The 6,774-nt window shown below is 42.8% G+C and overlaps 1 long non-coding RNA gene across 1 annotated transcript; it reads left to right on the top strand.

The window, feature by feature from the left end:
• The first annotated feature begins 718 nt into the window (after positions 1–718).
• Positions 719–6,033, top strand: LOC136792460 (uncharacterized). The gene is made up of 3 exons (XR_010836273.1): positions 719–815; positions 3,140–3,208; positions 5,848–6,033. It is a non-coding gene; the product is annotated as an uncharacterized lncRNA (long non-coding RNA).
• Positions 6,034–6,774: the final 741 nt, after the last annotated feature.

Raw genomic sequence — 6,774 nt, 5'->3', positions numbered from 1 at the left:
TGATTCTGTTGCTGTCACGGTGGTTTGGGGGAAATAAAAGTTGTTCATCTTAGGTCAATGGAATGGGCAGGACCATCGGCTTTCTCTGCCCCCTCACGGCTACAGTGTCTGCAGACCTTTTTTTTTTTTTTTAATTGAAGTATAGTTGATTTATAATATTATATTAGTTTGAGGTATACAGCATAGTAACTCAGTATTTGCAGATTATTCTCCATTATAGGTTATTACAATATGATGTGTATAATTCCCGGTGCTATATAGTAAGTCCTTGTTGCTTACCTATTTTTTATATAGTAGTTTGTTAATCCCAAACCCCTAATTTGTCCTTCCCCCTTCCCTTGGGTAACCACAAATTTGTTTTTTATGTCTGGAGTCTTTTTCTGTTTTACATATACATTCCTTTGAATTATTTTTTAGTTCCCACATATAAGTGACACATAGTATTTGTCTGACTTATTTCACTAAGCATACTGTTCTCTGGGTCCATCCACATTGCTGCAAATGGCAGAATTTCATTCTTTTTTTTATGGCTGAGTAATATTCTATTGTATACGTATACTACATCTTCTTTATCCAGTTGTCTGTTGGTGGGCACTTAGGTTGCTTCCATGTCTCGGCTACGGTAAATAGTGCTGCTATGAACATCGGGGTGCATGTATATTTTTGAATTAGTGTTTTCATTTTTTTCCAGATACATACCCAGGAATGGAATGGACGTTACATTTTTTTGCAGCGAATTTGTACCGATCCAATCAATGGCCTTCATTTCAGGAACTCAGAAGCTTCTGGAAGTGGGAGGATTTGCCCCATTGTTGGTGAGTATTAGGTCCACCTTTGTGAAGGTTCAAGGGCCCACTGAAAATGTTTTGTGAATGCTTATGTAAAAGGGACCTCAATCCTTCTCCAGAACGCTCTTTCCATGTCTCTCAAGTCCCAGGCACCCACGTGAAAGTTCTCCCCTCCCCCACCTCCGCATTCAGATGCCCACCCGTGTCCCTGTTCAGTCTCAGGGGGCAGGGGTGCTAGTGAGGATGCTGGGTTCCTCAGAGAGTGTTTATATTAGAAATAGGATCACTGGTAAATGGGTTATTGTAACCCATGAACACATCCCAGGGGAGGCACTTCAAGCAGCTTGACCGTCTGACCCCACTCTCCTGGCTCCTGCCTGGTTAGGTGGTAAGCCCTAGAGGGCTAGGCCCTTTGCTTTGGGTCTCTTGCGCTCTGGATTCCCTATGTCACATCTTTTATTCTCATTATTACCTGTCCATTCCCAATGAAGGAGAGCTCCTTAAGTGCACTGTTCCTCAAATTTCACTTCTTTGCGCACAACCTTCATCAGTTTTGCCATATTTACATATGATTCAGGCTACTGCTAACTTAATATTTTTTGTTTATGTAATGTCACAGGAGTTTACTTAAAAGGAAACTTATATAAATAGACAGTCAAGATCATGTTCTAAAAATAGGATTTACCAGGAAACAGAGCTACAATGGAAATAATGTTATATACCATCTAGATACTGTTGCCTAAGAAGGCTCTTAACCTGAGACCTGCCCCTTTTTTGTTGAAAGGGAAAATGACAGCTGTTAGAGGACTGTTAAAGACATCCTGGCACCATCCTGAGCCTTTATCTTAAAGGAGGATAGAAAAGGAGCCACCTACTCTCTGATTCAATGCTCTTTAAAGTGGTTCTCCCACCATCCAAAGTCGCTGGGGGTCATATATTTTGGAGGACACCATCCCAGCAGATGCTGTACCTTCAGCCTCAGCTCTTTCTAGCCAGGAGATCCTCTACAAGGGACTCCTTAGCCTGAGTCCTCCTTGAATCAGGAGTTTCAGGCCCTGGGCAAATAGTAGTGCTGGGGCCATTGTCACACTGGGTAGAGTTTCTCGATGGACACTGGCTGTAGGGCTGAGAATCTGCAGAGTGGGATCCAGAAATAAGCTGATTTCATAGTCTTCGCAAGAGGGTCTTATGACTGATGAAGTCTGTGAAGCCCCACCTCAGCTTCTCAGCAGCCCCAAAGAGACAGACTTTGAGATGGGGGATGCTCTTCCGAACCCTCACAGACATCCTCTACAGACACAGAAGGCAACTCTGTTTGCAGGTTGTTTATTCAGTTAACACATATTGAGTATGTGCTAAATGCCAGGCATTGTGCCAGCCCTGGGGGGATCCTGCAAAGCAGAGATGACAAAGGAGGAAACCATTCTTTAATGGATATAGAGCTCAAACTTGACTTTTGAGATGATTCTATTCTTTATGGCTGTTTTTAACACATCGAGGTGCCATGTTCACCTCCGTAACATTTTCATGGACAACTGAGGGTGTCCTGCTTCTGGCAATGGCTGTCTAGCTTGTCTTGGACCAGTCTTCCTGCTGAGGATGAATGGAAAACCCAAACCAAAAAAAAAAAAAAAAAAAATCCCTTTGAAGGCTTTAGAAAGCTGCTAAGGCAGCCAGGATTTGAGGGGCCAAGATCCCAGAAAAGAAGAGTAGCTCCCAGGGTTGAGTCTGATATTTCAAACAGTTTTCCCTTTGACGCATTTGCTGATTTGGAAGCAGAGGCTGAGGCTGATGGGCTGAGCAGTATTCTTGGCAGGTTTATAGAGCTAGGGCAACAAACATTGGCATTCAGAGCCTGCCAAGGAAGAAGGGCCCTGGTAAACAGCCTAGGATTTGAGCTGGAGCCCTGGAGAGCTGCTCCCTAGGAGTAAAGATGAACTAGAAACAGATCCTCTCTCAGAAAGACTGAAGCCCATCAATGAGTCATCTGAATCCCTGATTAAGTTGATCTCTTCCTAACCAAGTCGTCTGCCAGAAGCAAAGGTAAATCTTTGGAAAGAGAGTGGAATATTTATTTGTTCTTCCTCACATCCTATTGCCCTGTATTTCATTCCAGCCACAGCTGCCAGAGCTAGCTTTGTACAGATGTCACTCAACAACACTACCTCAGCCTCTGCATATCTCTAACTTCCCAGGCCAGGGGTTTTCTGGTGCCTCTGCCTGTGGGAACCTGCCTTTCATTCATGCACATAGATCCTGGAAGTAACAGGGAGTTATCTACTCACGGAGCAACTCTTGATCAACGGGAGATGTGAGTTGGGGAATAAGTGCTTCTCCTTTCCATTCTACAGGAAGAAAAGTTTGAGATACATGTACATTTTTAAGGAGGTCTTGGAAGGATCAATCACCAGTAGCCCAAGGTAATGACCAACTCAAGGATGTACCCAGGAATTGGCTTTTTCTCTTTCCCCATTATATTCTACTCAGAGCCTCACTCCTGTGCTCTTGGATTACCACCCAAAATGAACTATCTGTATGCAGGTCAAGGTCTCAGCTTCTACTTTCTGGAGAATCCAGTCTAAGAAAATATGATGCAGAGGTTAAAATCCTCTACATTTTCCACCTACAATATCTAGCATACAAAAAAAAAATTAAGCAGAAATACAAAAACAAACAAACCAAGATTAGAACAAAAACCAAGAGAAGATACAGGCAACAGAAATAGAACCACAGAAAATTCAGATATTTGTGTTATCTGACAATATAGTTTAAGGTAAAAATATTACTAGAGGTAAAGAAGGACATTCCATAAGGACAAAAAGCACACTCCATAAGGACAAAAAGCACACTCCATAAGGAAGATATGACAATTCTAAATTTGTATCTGATAACATAGCCCCCAAATCAACAAAACTAAAAGGAGAAATAGATAAATCCCAATCATATTAAGTGATTTTAATATGCTTCAGTAACTGATAGAAAAAAAAACAGATAAAAACAGCTAAGGATTTAGAATAGTCAATCAACATTATTAATAAGTTGGCCTAAATGCCATATATAGAACATTGCACCCAAGAACTACAGAGTGTACATTATTGTCAAGAGCTCATGGAACAGTTAACAAAATAGACCACATGTTAGGCCATAAGGCAAATCTCAACAAATTTCAAAGGATTGAAATGACACAGAATATACTTTCTGACTGTAGTAGAATTAAGCTAGAAATTAATCCAAAGATAACTAGAAAATTCCCATATGTTTGGAAAGTAAGCAACCTACTTTTACATAACTGATATGTCAAAGAAGAAATTACAGTGGAGATTAGAAAATATTTTCAACTGAATGATAATGAGAAGATTAAGTATCAAAACTTGTGGGGACTTTTACTCCAACCAAGATGAAGTAACAAGGCTGGATTTACCCTTCTTTAAATTACTCAAAAATTAGGGGAAAAAACCCCATCTATCATAAGATCATATATAACAGTGAAAACATTTATCTCTGAGAGAAAGGAATCCATATGAGTTCTAGGATTGTCTTGGCTTGTTGCCCAGAGAAAGTTTTCACACTGCAGAACAAACTGATAAATTGGAATTCACCAAAATTAGGAACTCTGTTCTTTGAAAGATACTATTAAGAGAAGGAAAAGACAAATCGTAGAATGGGAGAAAATATTAGTAAATTACTTATCTGATAAAGCGCTTGTATACACAATATATGAAGACTCTGAAACTCAAAAGATTTGAAAATGTACCTTATCAAAGAAGATATACCAATGGAAATAAGCACATGAAAAGATGTTACAACTCATTATGCATTAGGGAAATGCAAATAAAATCACAATGAAATACCACTAAACACTTATGCTAATGGATAAAATAAAAGAAACAGACAATACCAAGTGTTGGCAAAGAGGTAGAGCAACTGCAACTCTCAGACTTTGGTAGTGAGAATGTGAGATGGTAAAGCTACTTTTGGAAACAGTTTGGTAGTCTCTTTGTAAAGCTGAATATGCACTTATCCCAACCATCTCAATTTTAGACATTTACCCAAGTGAAATTAAAGCACATATTCACAGAAGAACCTGTGCACTAAAGTTTGCAGCAGCTTTGTTCTGTAATCACCCCAATCTGTACACTGATGATGTGCGCATTTCTCTCTATGTTCATTATGCCTCAATACAACACAAAAGTGTCAACTAGGGATGATATGTATTTGGGAAATTCATTTCATTTAACAAATCATTCACTGGATGCCTTTTATGTACCAGGCACTGTGCTGAGGAAACAGTGAACAAGTTAGCCAAGGTCCCTTCCCATAAAGTGCTTATTCTGTGTGTGTATATATGTTTTTATGGCAAATAAAGAATTAAAATTTACTCATGATTGGCAAAGAGCAGGGTGCTATGGGATCCTGCAGGAGGGGAAACTAACATTTCTACAGACAGTGGGTTCTCTGCTGAGAACTGAAGGATGGCTAGGATTTAAGTAGGTGAAGAAAGGGAGAATAATGTTGCAGGCACAGGGAACAGCATATGCAAAGGCCCCAGAGAGGTGAGAGAACTTAGTGCCTCTGAGGAACCTAAAGTTCATTGTGAGATAGTGACAGAAAGGTAGAAAGGAGTGTTAGATAGTGGCCAGGGCATGCAGGTTTCTCCAAGCCATGCCAAGGAGCCTGGACTTTATTCTGAGGGCAATAGGGAGCTATAGAAGGGTGTTAATGAGTGAGGGGAGTTGATACTAGGGCCATATTTGCTTCTTGAAGAGATAACAGTAGCTTCTGGATGGCAAGGGTGGAGGTATGGAGATCCATGAGAGGGATGCTGCAGTCAGAGGTGATACAGGGAAAGGATGGGCAAGAAAGAGTGGAGTCTGAAGAAGATTTAGGCGGGAGAATGGGCAGGACCAGGTGCTGAGTTGGTTTGGCACGTGGTAGGGCTGATGGATGACACCTAGATAGTATTGGATCATTTTCAACAAGTGCTGGTGGAGGGGAGCAGGTGATGGGGGTGCACCAGCAGAGAAAGAGACTCAAACTTCATCCCGCTTTCACTGCACAGCTGCATCCATTATCTCACTGCTGAAGTTCTGCTGCTCCTGGCTCATCTACATCCAATCTTCTGTTTACAACGAAGCCCCAGGGAGGCCGCTGGGCAAAAGCAGAGCCTGGCACTAGAGAAGCATCCTGACAGAATAATGTCAGCAAGAGAGCAGTGAGTTGCAGATAAAACTAAAATAATCTGAGTCCCGCATTTAAGCTGAGGAGCGAATCCAACACCTCTGTGCCTCATTTGGGGGTCCTGGAATCACTTTCTGACCTGGACCCTCCTTTTGGACTGGGAATTGATTGGTAAGTGTTCTGGGTAATGTGGGATCACCAGGAACCCGATGGTCTGATACTTGGCAGCAGGGCCGCTCAGTTCCCGGAACCTCCTGGTGATAATGTCTGTGTTGACCATCTGTTGTTTTGGACAGCCTAGCCCACATTCCCTCTTCTTCCGGAAACAGCATCTCGATTTCCTTTTGGGAAAACTTCCCCTCCCTCACTCCCAGTCCAGTTGGTTCCGTTGGATCTGACCCCACTCCCAGCTGCAGATGGGAGGTGGTGGCCTCCGGCAGGCCAAGCTTAGCCACTCCTGCAGAAAGAGAGGTCTTTTCATAAGGGTCCTGCAGGGACTGGATGGGTCGTCTTCAGGTCATGTGCGCATCCATGCCCCAGTCACTGTGGGAGGGCGGATGGGGCACGCTGACTGGGTGGACTTGGATCACATGCCACCTCCCTGATGGAGGGGAGGGTTGAATCACAGTTGCACTGCCTCAGAAATGGGCTCCCCTCGGAAATGATGAGGGAAGGAGGGGGGGTCACCTCCATCCCTGCCGCAGTTCACAGCAGCCTATGAGGAAGGCACTAATGCACCGTCACTACAGAGAGGGAGGGGAGGCTCAGGGTGGCTTTGTCACTCGTCACAGCTGGAAGCGGCAGACCC

This window comes from Kogia breviceps, chromosome 14 (assembly GCF_026419965.1).
Source record: "Kogia breviceps isolate mKogBre1 chromosome 14, mKogBre1 haplotype 1, whole genome shotgun sequence".
Classification (NCBI taxonomy): Eukaryota; Metazoa; Chordata; class Mammalia; order Artiodactyla; family Physeteridae; genus Kogia; species Kogia breviceps.
This window is presented reverse-complemented; position numbering and strand designations above follow the sequence as displayed.